The sequence below is a fragment of the Microcebus murinus genome, chromosome 1, assembly GCF_040939455.1.
Source record: "Microcebus murinus isolate Inina chromosome 1, M.murinus_Inina_mat1.0, whole genome shotgun sequence".
NCBI lineage: Eukaryota > Metazoa > Chordata > Mammalia > Primates > Cheirogaleidae > Microcebus > Microcebus murinus.
In genome coordinates, this window is record NC_134104.1 from 27,010,161 (window position 1) to 27,025,224 (window position 15,064).

Genomic DNA, 15,064 nt, shown 5'->3' on the forward strand with positions numbered 1-15,064 from the left:
GGTTTCTAAGTCTTCCTTACTCATAATAAAATAAGATTTGGATAATATTCTTTTGGCCACTAAATAGGTTTGGGAAGTTAACTTTATAGACCACCCAGATTATTTAGGCAGTATTCAGAATACTCATTCTTTTTTTTTTTTTTTTTGAATACTCATTCTTATCTAAGGCATAAAGTTTAGAAAATAAGAAAATATTCAGCCTTTTTCCCTATTGTTGGCCAAAAAAATTGCCCCTTTGGTTTTATTTTATATCACAGACAAAAATTCTGAAGGAAAGCCTGCTTATTCTAATAGAAATGGATATAATGACAGTAAATGTTATTAAAGTTACTTTGATAAGTATATTAAAAACATGCATGTAGATTGTATTAATAGTGATGATTTAACTGAATTAATGCTAACTTGCCATTTTCACAGTAATTTCAGGAAATAAGGAATGTATAACATTTTCATTTTATTTAACTACTCAGAAGTTTCTTTTAAGGTTGCAAAGCATCATTACAGTATTTGTTAGAAAGTCACATACGATTTAAACTTAGTCTGGTGACCTCAGAATGCCATTTTGATAGCTTTTAAGCCTTTGACTAGTGTAACCTCTCTTCGTCTAAGTTACTTTAATGTAAAAAGGAAATCAGGGTGCTGACTTTCTTTTTACAGCAAAATTGTATGAAATGAATATATGTGAACTTTTCAAAACTGGTTCAAGTATTTAGACTTGTTTCTAATATGCTTATCACATGATCATAACTCATTAGCTGGTGAGCTTATAAAATAAAAGCTTTTAAAAGCTTTCAAAGTAAAAGGAAACATTTATTCAGAATAGATTCTTTTTTTTTTTTTGTGAGAGTGTAGAGATAATTATTTTTTTAAACAATTTTAAACCAAAGAGAATCTTCCTCTTTTACCCGTTGGGTAGTCACTGAGAGCAGTTTAGAAATAAGAGGGATAAAAATTCATCCTGTATTATATTATGCAAGTTACACTTGTGCAACAAATTTTTTATGGCCAAAGTTAAATACATCCCCGCCAAAGTTAAATATGGTAGCATAGAAAATGTTAGCTTTAGAATCCTAAGATTTATTTTTGAGCCCTGGCTCTAAACATAGACTATTAGCAAATCATTTAACCTGAGCTTCAGCCTTCTGATCCGTAAAATGAGAATACAACCTACATCACAGTAATATTTCCCATCGCAGAATAAATGGGAAATATATAAAGGTGCATTTACATCAGTGTAATGTCAGGAAAACATGTTATTGAGAATATTGTTAATTCTAATACATTTAAAGAAAGAAAATAAGTTTGTGGCTGATGACTGTTTTACTCAAAAGTACATCCTTCTAACATAGGACCTTATCTTCCATACATTCTCTGTTTTTCTGTTTTTTTCTACTTTCAAGAGCTCTCACAAACCTGGCCCCTGCTTTTGAACTCCTTTCAAGTGTGAGCCAGTTAACATCTGCCACCTACTGACCCAGTTCTCTCTACTTCCTCCAACTCTCCTCTCCCTGTGCACACTTGCTTATTTTTGTTGGGTGATTAAACTGGCCTTCATTTAATTTTTGCAAATATCTAGGCAGTATAGGGTTAGAAACAGCAGTTTCTGAATTTGAACTATAAACCAAGGTGGTGCAAAGGCATCAGCAATAATATTCATTTTTTTCCCCAGGGAAAACAGTTTTCAGGGAAAAGAATTAGTAAAATCCGGCATGGACTAGCTTTTCCTTTCATAGTATGGCAGTCATAGGTTTTAAAAGTGCTCTCTGCCTACATAGACAGGTTAAAAAAAGTTTTCAGTACAAAACATGAGTTTGGAAGTGACTCACCACCTATGGAACTACTTCAAAATGCATGCCCTTAACTGCGATTTGAATTTTTATAGGTTTGTAGTTTTGCTGACTGCAAGAAAATAAAAGGCCCAGTGCCAGTTCTTACTGGGTCAAAATTTATTTTGAAGTATCAACATTTCCTCAGCTTTTTGACACTTAAAAAGTCCTAAAGATTTTCCTGCAAAAAGTTTTAACAGGCTTTATTCCAGTAAAGAAAATTCAGTGTGTTCCTGGTGTGGTAGTAACAAAAGCAATGTATTTGGTGAATTTGCCAATAGAAATTTCCAGAAGCTAGACTACACTAGGAATGTATTTTTATTTAAAGAGTCTAGTGATGTCGGCAAGAATTTATAATTATATTTGTCCTGTTAGCATAGCTCTAGGCACAGAAAATTTGACCAATGATTTATAAACACACTGTTAATCTTTTACAAAATCATCAGGAGACCAGCTGACCAAGGCAACTGATCTGACACTGGGCAAGTCACTCATCTTCTCTGAGCTTCATCTATAAAATCAGGTTATATCTATTTTATAGATAATGATTAAGCAAGATAATATATGACATAGCACTGTTGTCAATAATAGGTATTTACTTGTATTTAATTAATGAAAGTTAATCATAATAACCGACTGACCCACTGAACACTTGTTTTAAAACTTAACATTTCGGGTTCAGAACCATCATTAGAGTATAGAAGTATATTTGAGGCTACTTAAAATCTTTAGGTAACCACATTTGAGTCAAAGCAATGTTTATAGTAAATGGATTAAAGATGACAAGAGCTAAGACACTATGGTATGGTGGTTTTGAACAAGACCAGGTATTTTAGGTGTGATTGTTCACTTGGGGCAAATTACCTTACCTCACTAAGTCTCAGTGTTCTCATCTGTAAAATGGGGATAACTTCATATTTGTTTTGAGAATGAATGTGTAATAATTGAACCCTTGCACTTAATGCAGTTCCTGGCACATAGTAAGTTTTAGTTATTTCTGTTATTCCTTAGATAACCATTTTGGACATGACCTTAACTGCTTGTGGGAAATATTGCTCTGAATTTTATAATGTAATGGTTAATGTTGGAATTTTTGGTTTTAAATACTTTTTTCTTTTTATTTGAATAATGCTTATCCATCTGACTTCGTTAAGGTACTTTAGAGATGACCATTTTAAATTTTCAGCTTTCCTAGTGGCTCATTATTTAAAGGAATGATATTCTAAATCCTTGTAGTTGAAGAGACTAACTTATATTTTATAAAAACAGATTTTTACATAGCATACCATTTTTGGTCATTCTGTGGCTTTACACTTTAACCGAATCTTAATTTCTGCATCTGGTGTCTCCCTTGCTTCATTTCCTGTGTGTAGAGTGACCCAAAAAGGAAGAAAGGAAGAGCAGGAAAAGGCAAGGATTGATTATATCTGAGATCAATATAGTCAACCTTAGGGTGACCAGACATCTTCTCTGGATTAAAGCCCTTGGTTAAATTGATGCCATGACTGCTTTTTGAAGTTTTACCAACAAAATAACTTTTATGGCTTTTGTTTACTTTTGGAGAATATGGCAAGAAAATTTTGAAGGAAATATTTACTTTTCCCAGGGACTTTAAATAATTTTTTTCAGAGCTATAATTCATCCAAATAATTTTTCAAAAATGACAGCTAATAAAAGTGTTGATATTGAACAGTTACCGTATATTACAGATATTATATTAAGTATAGAGTTAAGTTTATCCTATGGTAAAGTCCTTTTAAATATCTTCTATTTTTGGTGCTATGTATCTACAGTAAGTTAGGTAGTAAGTGTAGGGACTTTGTTAGAATTTTCAAATTTTTTAAGACTTTATGAGGAAGAAATGTTGTTTGTTAGGTTGTTGTACTGAGAACTTGAAGAGTTCTAGTTTTGGGTAGTTATAGCTTTGGCTTTATCACCAACTAACGGTTTGGCTTTGATATAAAAATTAACACACTGACTCAAAATTAGCCCTTTGGCGTAAACCATTCCTGACCTATTCCTCCCCCGCCCCTCAATTTAGGTTTACTTCAAGGATGAAGGGGAGTATCTCAAATAAATGGTGGTGTCCCCCAACTGCCTTCCAGAGTGTACACACATGCATAGGGACTGTAATTATCTCTTTTGACTTTGTTTAATTCATCATCTTCTGAGTTTATTTGAGTTTGGGGCCTTCCTATCTCCCTACTTCCATTTTTCCTTCCTTTGGATGATCACTTACTGTTCTACAGAACATCATTAGACATATAGTGATGTGGAGCATAATTTTGTCATTTAATTTTATCATAATTTTATCATTGGACCAGTTTACGTTTCACTAGTAATGTATCGCAAGCTTCCCTGAGCCACATCGTTGCCAAATCTTGGAATTGTCAGGCTTCTTAACTTTTCTTAATTTAGTAAATACAAAATGTCATCTCATTGTGATCTTAAAATTTGCTTTTCTGTGATTGTTAATGATGTTGGACATCTTTTAATGGTCACCATTGGTGTTTTCTTTCATGAAATGCTTATTCCTTTCTTTTGTCCATTATATACTTAAAATTGTATATTCAGAATGTGTTTTATGTATGTTTTAAATTTTAAAATAATAACACACACGGAAAAGTTATACATATAATACAGACGAAATTTTTTCCACTGAAGATTTGACTTGATACCCCTTTGCCCATGAATAAACAAGTGTGTGTTTCCTGCAAAGAAATAAGGACATTGTCCTATAAATTACAAAACTATCAAAATCACTGATCATTTCTACCAACTAATCCTCAGATCTCATTCAGGTTTCCAAGTTGTCTCAATAATGTTCATTATAGCAAAAGAATTCAGTTTAGAATCATACCTTCATTTTACTTATTACATCTTTTCACTCTCCTTCAGTCTCCAGTAGTTCTTTAGTGTTTGTTTGACTTTCAAGACCTTGGCACTTTGAAGACTATAAAGGCTAGTCATTTTGTAGAATATCTCTTTCTTCAGAGTTGTCTGCTATTTCCTTATAATTAGATCTATATTATGAATATTCAGGAATGTCACAGAATTGATGCTGTGTCTTCTCTTTGCATTCTATCAGGTGGCACACAATTTCATTTTGACCCATTATTATTGGTGTTCACTGGGATTACTTGATTAAGATAGTGTCTGTTAGGTTTATCTACTGTGAAATGACTCATTTTCCCTCTGTAATTAATAATTATTTTGCATGCAGGTGCTTTGAAACTATGCAAACAATCCTTTCCTGATTAAACTTTCAGTTAATTAATTTATTTGTATCAGCATGTACTCATGATCCTGTATTTTATTCAAAGAACTATAATCCATTACTTTACTTACTTTGGTGCTCATCTCATTCCTGATTTAGCCGGTGGGATCCCCTTCAAGTTGGCTTCTATGTCTTTTTGACATGTCATTCCTTGATCATACTGGTATCTCCAATTTCATTCCAATGCCAGAGGGTTCAATTACATTTTCTTCCTTTTGTTGTACCTTGTCCTCCTCTAACAGTGAGAAACTTGCCTGGCATGATACTTAATGTGTTTCCTTACTTGATCAGTTTCCCTGTGTGTGGTCAGTCTGCCATTTCCATTGTCCCTCCTCCTGGCCAATCTGTTTGAGCCTCAAAGTCCCCTTCACGTGGAAGCAAGCCCTCCTCACCCCACGTGGATTCCTACTTTGCACACCTTAGTGCATTTTTTTGTGGGCACCCTCCTCCCTCAGCTTGGGCATTGATACACAGTGCTGGAACATTCCTGGGCAGGGACTCCTCTGTCATCCTGCTCACCTCAGACAAAACCACCCTTTTCTCAATATAGTGGATGCAAAATGTCATCTTATTGTGGACTTGATTTGCTTTTCTGTGATTGCTTATGAGGTTCAACATCTTTTCCTGTAACTATTCACCATTGGTATATTCTTTCATGAAATGCCTGTTCCTGTCTTTTGTGCATTATGTACTTAAAACTGTGCTTTCAGTACATTTATATTTTATACTTTTTTATGTTTTAAAACAATAACACATACAGAGAAGTTAGAAGTACAATACAGAATTAGAGCTTGGGCTGTAATTCCCTATACCACTGTGTTTCTTCCATTCCACAATTGACACCTACCTCATCCTGCGTGAGCTCTGACGCCTCTTATTAGGGCTACCCTTCTGCATTTTGTTCATTTTTAATTAAAATATGATACCGCACACATACACACACACACGATCTGGATACCAAATTTCTTTGGCAGTGTATTTTGTGGTATTGTAGGTGATCTTTTCATTGATCTTTTTTGTATTTGTTAATGAATGGAAGGTTTTAATTTTAATGCAGTTGAATTTATTAATCTTATGCTTTATAGTTAGCCCTTTCTATGTCATAAGAAAACCTTCCCTCCTCTTAGATCATAAACTTTTTTTTTATATTTTATTTTAAAAATATTAAAGACTTGCCTTTTGTATTTGAAACTTTAATCCCTCTGGAATTCATTTTTTATATGTTGGATAGTGGGGATCTAATTTCATCTTTTCTCCCAAGTGGATAACCAGTTATTTCAACACAATTGAATGACTTCTCCTTTCTTCAGTGATCTGCAATGTAACTTTCATCAAATATTTTCCATATGTGTGATGATCTTCTTCTCTAGCAGTTAGTTTGTCTCTTTTCCAGGAGCACACTAACTTAATGTTTAGAGCTTTATATTATAATCCGTTTTGGTATCTGAAAGGGCAAGATTCCCACTAAACTCGTTTTTAGGTTAGATGGCTTCCCTATTATGGGCTTTTGCTACTCCATGTAAATTTTACAACCAACTTATTAAACCTTTTGCATTTTGGTTGGCATTGCATTAAAAGTATTGGGAAGAATTGTCAATTTATGATACTGAGTCTTTCTGTCATGAACATGGTGTGTCATTCCATTTGTTTTGATTGTGTGGGTTCCATTGTTAATGTCTTCCAATACATTTTCTCCATATTGAAGGCACAATATTTACAAATTACTTTTATTCCTAGGTATGGTTTATTATTGGATATTTTAAAAATATTATTTTGTTTGTAACTGGGGTATAAAAATATAGTTTATTTTTAAAACGTGATCTTGTATTTAGCCACAATTAATTAAATACAAACAAATGTGAGATAAGCTGAAAAGCAAGTAAGATTAGAGAGGGCCAGGTGTTTACCCTCAAGTTACTTTTGGTGTTTTAATAAATCCAGGTGAATAGTCATTTTTTTTTCAGCTTTATTGAGATATAATTTGCATACCATAGAATTCGCCCAGAGTTTCAGTTTAGTGGCTTTTATAATCATCCAGGTGTGCAGCTAACATCACCATCTAATTTTTTAAGTTTCATGACCCTCAAGAAGACCTCTATGCCCATTAGCAGTCATTCCCCAATCTCCTCCTTCTCCACCCCAGCCCTGAACAACCACTGATCTGCCTGTGTCTGTTAATTTGCCTCTTCTGGACATTTCATATAAATTAAATCATATAATCCATGTTTTTTTGTTACTGGCTTATTTCACTCAGCATAATAAGGCTGAATCTGTGTTGAAGCATATGTCAGTACTTCTTTTTTTTTTTTTTTTTTGAGACAGAGTCTCACTTTGTGGCCCAGGCTAGAGTGAGTGCCATGGCGTCAGCCTAGCTCACAGCAACCTCAAATTCCTGGGCTCCAAGCCATCCTTCTGCCTCAGCCTCCCGAGTAGCTGGGACTACAGGCATGCACCAGCATGCCTGGTTAATTTTTTCTATATATATTAGTTGGCCAATTAATTCTTTCTATTTATAATAGAGAAGGGGTCTCGCTCTTGCTCAGGCTGGTTTTGAACTCCTTATCTCGAACAGTCCGCCCGCCTCATTCATTTTTAATCTAAATAATATTTCATTCTATAAATTTATCACATTTTATCTACTTAATAGTTGATGGACACTTAGGTTGTTTCCAATTTGGGGCTATTATGAATAATGGTGATATGAGCATTCACATACAAGTTTTTGCATCAACATGAGTTTTAATTTCCCTTCTGTATATATTTACAAGTGAAAGTTCTAGATCATATAGTAACTCTGTGTTACCTTTTAAGGACTGTTTTCCTTAATGGCCAGACCATATTTTACATTCCCATCAGCAGTATATGAAGAAGGTGAATAGTCATCTTAAATCTACTTTTATATTCTCCAAAGAGTAATTGCAATATGTTAGGTTTATTTTAAATTATGATTATTATTTTAAATAATGAATGAAATGACAACTTACTTTTTACATCATTCATTTTAAAGGAATTTATGATTCTATGTGTAGTATATACCTTTTTATTTTTATTTTTTATAGCCTTAGTGAAGTATAATTTACAAACATCAACATACATCAACATATACAGACTGTGTTTAGTTTGATGATTTTGATTCAGTTTATTCATATGTGCAGCCATCACCATAGTGCAGGTTTAGAACATTTTCATCACCCCGGGGAATTCCTTTACACCTATCTTCAATCTCTGTTCCCTTCTCCTGCTCCAAGAGGTGATCTGCTTTCTCTACCTACATTTTAGCTTTGCTAGACACTTCATATGTAAATGTAATCATACAATATATATGTCTTTTGTATCTAGCTTCTTTCACTAAGCATAAAGTTTCTGAAATTCATACTTATTATATAAATCATGATTTCATTTCTTTTCTTTTTTTGTTACTACTTTACACTTATCCCCTCCCCAGTTGATAGGTATTTGAGTTATTTACAAATTTGGGCTATTATGCTTGATGCTGATACCACTATTTGCATACAAGTTTTACATGGATATGCGTTTTCATTTCTCTTGGTTAGGTACCCAAGTGTGAAATTGTTGGGGTGTTGCAAAGATATATACATACATGTCTGCTTAATTGCCAAACTGTTTTCCAAAGTGGCTGTTCCATTTACATTCTCACCAGCAACATAGCAGGATTTCAGTGTCTCCCTGTCATCCCTAACCTTTGTTTTTTTTTCAGTATCTTAAAAAAAAATTTAATAGCTAATCTAATGTGTGTGTAGTGAGATTTCAGTGTGATTTTATTTGCATTTCTCTAGTGGGTAATGGTAATGAGCATCTTTTTGTGTTTCCTAAACATTCATATGTTTTCATTCGTGAAATGCTTTAAATCTTTAGCCCATTTAAAAAAATTAGTTAATCATCTTATTTTTTACTTCTAAGGATTTTGATATGTGCTGGATACCTCTTCTTCTTCATGTATGTGATTTGTAAATATTTCCTCCTATTCTGGAGCTTGTGTCATCTAACTGATGTCTTTTAAAATATTTGATGAAGTTAAATGTTTTAATGTTTTTTATAGATTGAGCTTTTGTTTTCATATTTAAGGAACCTTTCTGTAACTTAAGTACATAAGATTTTCTCCTATTTATTCTTCTAGAAGTTTTGTTATCTTAATTCTTAAAATTCAGACTATGATCCATTTTGAGTTATTATTTTCATACATTGCAAGGTAAAGGTTTACACTTATCTGTTTGTTTTTGTGTGTGGATATTCAACTGTTTCAGCACCTTTTATTAAAAAGACTATTCTTGCTCTGTTGAATTGCTGTGGTACATTTGTCAAAACTGAAATGACCGTGAATGTGAAAGTTTATTCTGGACTCTCTGTTCTGTTCCATTATCCATATAGTGTTAGTACCAACACTATGTTGGTTACTATATAGCTTTATAGTAAGTTTTAAAATTAGGTAGTTTAAGTACTGTAATTTTAATCTTCCTTTTTGAAGTTATTTTGAATAGTTTTAGTCCTTTATACTTTCATATATATTTTAGGACCAATTTCTAAAAAAAATGATGGAATTTTGAAAGATCAGATTGAGGAATTGACATATTAAGGATATTAAATTTTCCAATCAAGCTGAATCTATTCTAATAAACAAATCTTCTTTAATTTCTCATGGCAGTGTTTTATAGTTTTGGGTACACAGGTTGTACACTTTTGTTAAATTTATTCTTAAGTCTTTTTGCTACAAGTAGCAAAAGAGTGGGATCCATTTTTAAATTGTTACTAGTATGTAAGAAATGCAATCTATTGTTTATGGATATTATCATACACCTTTCTAATTTTTCTTAATTTTAGTTGGTTTTTTTTTTTGGTGGTCTTTTTAGGAGTATCAGCACACAAGATCATGTGACCTGCATATAAGGATAATTTTAACTTTTTCTTCTTTAATCTATATGTCTTTGTATTTTTTGCTTCATTCCACTAAATAGACCTCAGACATTCTTGCCTTATTTCAGTCTTGAGGAAGAGGAGATCATTTAGTCTTACACCATTAGTATGATGTTAGTTGTAGGCATTTATCCCAGAAAGGAAGAGCTTTTTTTAACATTGAAACAATTAATTAATATATTTTCTTAATAAAGAGCAAAAACCACACGATTATCTCAATAAATGCATAAAAAGCATTTGACAAAATCCAACACATTAGTGATTACAGCAAATGAACAAAGTCAAAAACAAGGTATAGAAGAAAGTGAAAAGCCTATTCTTAATATAATAATTAAGAGTGAGAGACTATTTTTTCCCTAAAATCTGGGGACAAAGCATGGATGTCTGCTCTCACCTATTTGTTCAACACTGAACTGGAAGTTCTAGGCATATTTTTTTCTCATTGTAATATTTGTACAAATTATTTTAGAGCATGTGGAAGATAAGTATTAAGGAGAAAAACCCAAACTACTTTTCCTACTGTGTAGAATTATCACTGTTTCGAACACCTGACCTTGAGTGATCCACCTGCCTCAGCCTCCCAGAGTGCTAGGATTACAGGCGTGAGCCACCGGGCTGGGAATTATCACTGTTAACGTTGTGACCTCCTTTCCTTTCAGTATTATGTGTGTAGAGTAACATTTTTTTTTTTTTTACCAAATACAAATTTAAGATTATATTTTATACTCTTAAATTTGTTTTTTACAAGAAACAAATTTAAGGTTATATTTTACTCTGACCTCATTTCTCTCTATTTTCTTCCTTGCTCACTACTGCCTACTCTGATCATCTTTCAGTTCCTGGAGCAGGCAAGTTCTTTTTTTTGCTTCATGGCCTTTGCATATGCTGTTTCTTCTATTGGAAATTCTCTTCACGTTATTATTTGTATGACTAGGGCCTTCAGGTTGTTTAGATATTGGCTTAAATGTCATTTCCTCAGAAAATATTTTCCTTATCACTATGTAAAGAAGCTTCCTGTATACCTCTTGCTTTGTTTGAACTCCTCAATTATTTTATTTATTTTCTGTTTTCTTGTTTTTGTCTCTTTCCCACGGGTGCTGTGTTTGTCTTATTCATGTTGTAATTCTAGCTCCTAGCATAGTGCCTCACCTTCTAATTATTTGACAATTGTTCAGCTCAAATGAATAGTATCTTGCATTTTTAGCATCGTAATCTGATAATTTTACGGTGTCATTATTCTTTGAAAATGTACATTTTAATAAGTGCATAATATTCCACAATATAATTATGATTAAGTTATTTAAACTTTTTTTAATTCACAGTCATGCTTCCTGCCATTATAATTCAAAACACATCTACCATATTAAGTTTCATTGGCTTGGATTTAAGGCTGATTTACCCATTTATTAATATAAGAAAGCTTGTGAATATTAATCTGTTTATATTATCTTTTGTTAATTTTTATTATTTAAATATTCTTTTAATTTATCTTTAGTATAGTCATATATTTATCTTGAAAAGGATATAATAATGCTTTAATAGAGGCTGACCATTAATATAACTAATTCTAGACTGTGGCAAAAGATCAGATGCAAATTGTGGGCTTGAAATATTTTCAATTCCTTACTTGGAAAATGTAGACTCATGAACTTCATATGCTATTACCAAATGTTTTATACTACTTGAATTGGAACTATTGTAGATGGATAGCTAGAGAGAAGTTAGTATTTATGTTCCAAGGAACTGCCAAGGCCTTTCTTTTTTCAAGTAAAATATACCAGGATTTGAACTCCACTTCATCCTCTTACTAGCTTTGTCATTTGGGGTAACTTAAACTCAGTTTCCTCATCTATAAAATAAGGATAATAGTAGTTACTTCATACAGTTCTTTTAAATATTATATATGTCATAACATGACATCATGTTTGACACATAGTGCTTGCTCAGTGAACCATTGCTATCATTACCTGTTAAGTCTCACATAGTCCTGGAGTTAGTTTTAAGAGTAGAAGTTAAGACCAGGCACGGTGGCTCACGTCTGTAATCCTAGCGCTCTGGGAGACTGAGGCGGGAGGATCGCTTGAGCTCAGGAGTTGGAGACCAGCCTGAGTAAGAGTGAGACCCTGTCTCTACTATAAATAGAAAGAAATTAATTGGCAAACTAAAAATACATAGAAAAAATGAGCTGGGCATGGTGGCGCGTGCCTGTAGTCCCAGCTTTTGGGAGGCTGAGGCAGGAGGATGGCTTGAGCCCAGGAGTTTGAGGTTGCTGTGAGCGAGGCTGACGCCAGGGCACTCACTCTAGCCGGGGCAACAGAGTGAGACTCTGTCTCAAAAAAAAAAAAAAAAAAAAGAGTAGAAGTTATAAGGGTTCCTTATGCTACCAGGTATCATCACTAGATATTGACCAGCTCTATATTAATAATGTTTCTCTAAAGATGTTTACTTTTACTCATGCGAGGTAGTTTTTCCCACATGCCTATTTGGAGACTATTTCTTGTCTGTGTACCTAAAAAACAAAAAAAAATTTAGCCTGAAAGGTAGTTAAAGTTCCATCAATTTCGATCTTTTGACATCAGTTCATAAGTTACTGTTGGTAGCATTCTTAAATATAACTATGATTACATTCTTGTTACAATTTTAAAAAGTAATAATTTTTTTCAAGAAGGAAAGAAATGTAGCTGAAAATTGGACAGTTAAATTCTACTAGAATTTCAGTGGTTTGATAGGTAATGCTGACAAAGGGAAGTGGGGGTTTACCTTGGTTATAGCTTCTGGAATTGAGAATTGGGGGTTTAGGAAATTCCCAAAGTACCTGGCATATTCTAATAGGAGTACTAATATAATTGCAAATACTGTTATTTTGAAGTTCACATGTGAATTACTTCCTTCTAATCGTAAAGACTGTTTGTTACTTCTGTTAGAATTCCTATCACAATTTATAGTCAAGGCTCAATTTCAGTCCAGGATCTATAATTTGGGGCATTTGACTTAATCAGCCCTGCTCAGTGTCTGTTTCTCCTCTATAAAATGGGATAATGCCTTTTCTGCTCATTTCACTGAGTTACTAAAATCAAGTAAGGTCATGTTCATTTAAAGTGCTTTGTAACTGCTAAAGCATGTAGTTTACTTAATGATTGTTCCCATCCATCCTGTCAGACCTGCCTCTTTCTCACAGCTATTTGGTAGGTCACTAGTGAGGGTGGCACGATAGCCCAGAACTACATCTGTAATGCACGGCCACCTCTTAGGAGTATTTGTTTTATACTTGTACTAGGGAGTGGACAGTTTTAGATTGTTGCCATTTTCTTCACCCTTTAATTTGTTTTGTTTTTTAGAAAAATAATATGTATTTGTTTATTGTAGGGAAATAGAAAATATAAACCAGTAAAAAGAAAAAAATAAGTGCAGAAATAATTACTGCATTTATTTTTATTTAATTTAAAACAAATATTCAATTATGTATTTCCTGTTTTTATCATTTTATATATAATATAGTATATCATTTCATATAATTTAATTTTCTTATGTAATATTTTAATGGCCACATAGTATTCCATAATATAATATACCATAGTTTATTTAAAACCAGTTCCAATTTTGTTATTTTGACATTTTAAGGCTATTTCTAATTTTTTGCTAGTAGACATAATAGGTATTATGAACATCCTCATGGCTAAATATTTGTACATGCCCTCCTTTTTTTTTTTAAATGATAAATCCTAGGTGTGGAATTGCCACATCAAGAGGCATGAAACATTTTAAGGCATTTGATTTTTTTTTTACAGATTTATTGAGGTATAATTGATATATAATAAACTGCACGTATTTAAGGTGTACAATTTGATAAATTTTGACATATGTGTACATTCATGAAACCATTACAATTAAGATAACACCCCTTTGCAATCCTTCCCTTTAGCATCCTGCATCCTTCATCCCCTTAGCCCAAGCAACCCCACTCATCTATTTTCTTTCACAACAGATTAATTTGCATTTTCTAGAATTTTATGCAAATAGAATCACACATTATAAATTTCTTTTTGTCTGGCTTCTTGCACTCAGGATAATTATTTTGAGATTTATCCATGTTTAGTATTATCACATATCTATCCATAGTGTATTTTGTTTTGTTACTGAACTGTAAAATTACATCATATGGATATACCATATAATTCATTCACCTATTGATGGGCATTTGAGTTGTTTCCAGTTTTTGGCTATTAAAAATAAATCTACTTTGGACATTGGTGTACAAGTCTTTGTATGAACATAAGGCATTTGATATTTACTACCAAATTTTATGCTGGAAAGGTTATACAGTTGGTATTTTGAAACTGAAAAAGTTTAATATGAGAGAAACTATAGCTGTGTATTTTCTGAGAATTTTTGGATATAACTTAACATAATTAATTTGACTTAACAGAATACTGTTAAAAAGTTTGAAATTAACAGAGGTTAATAAGCACATCCTAATAACTGTAAACCATTTTTACAGTTTATTTTGTTGAAGTACTTTATTTTATCAATTCAGTAAATGTATTATACAGAAAGCAAGGATCTGTTGTTTTTCTTTAATGAACTAGTATTCATAAAGAATTTATATTTCCCTGTCAAATGACTGCTTTTGCATAGAACTTGAATAACAAAAGGCAGTAGGATAAGTTTACTGAACTTCATAAAAGGTGTTCCAGAATCTGGTTTGGAATAGATGCCAAACTTTTTTTTCCTTCTTCTTCAGATGCACACTTGACTGAAGGAGGAGGGGGAATCTGAAGACTCCAGATGACATCAAAGCTACTTTTCAACAGCCTTCTCAATTTCCTTTCTCAGAAAGCAGAGGCTCAAACCTTGGAGACAGACGGTGAGAATATTTTTCCTGACTTCTTAAGGCTTAATCCTTGTGACTTTAATATATTTCAGGCTATTCTTTCTTAGTTATAAATTAGCTTGTAATAACCAAATGAGTATTATGTACTTTTTCTCTGCAGGTTATTTCATGAGACAGTGTGGTTAAGAAAATGAATAA

General features: G+C 32.8%; 1 protein-coding gene across 3 annotated transcripts in view; it reads left to right on the forward strand.

Moving 5' to 3' along the window:
- Nucleotides 1-15,064, forward strand: part of NRIP1 (nuclear receptor interacting protein 1) — an 88,028-nt gene that overhangs the window by 29,896 nt on the left and 43,068 nt on the right. For all 3 annotated transcript variants that reach the window (XM_012786016.3, XM_012786015.2, XM_012786017.3), the window contains exon 3: nucleotides 14,777-14,899. The gene's annotated coding sequence lies outside the window, so the exon portion shown is untranslated. The remainder of the gene's footprint in view (nucleotides 1-14,776; nucleotides 14,900-15,064) is intronic.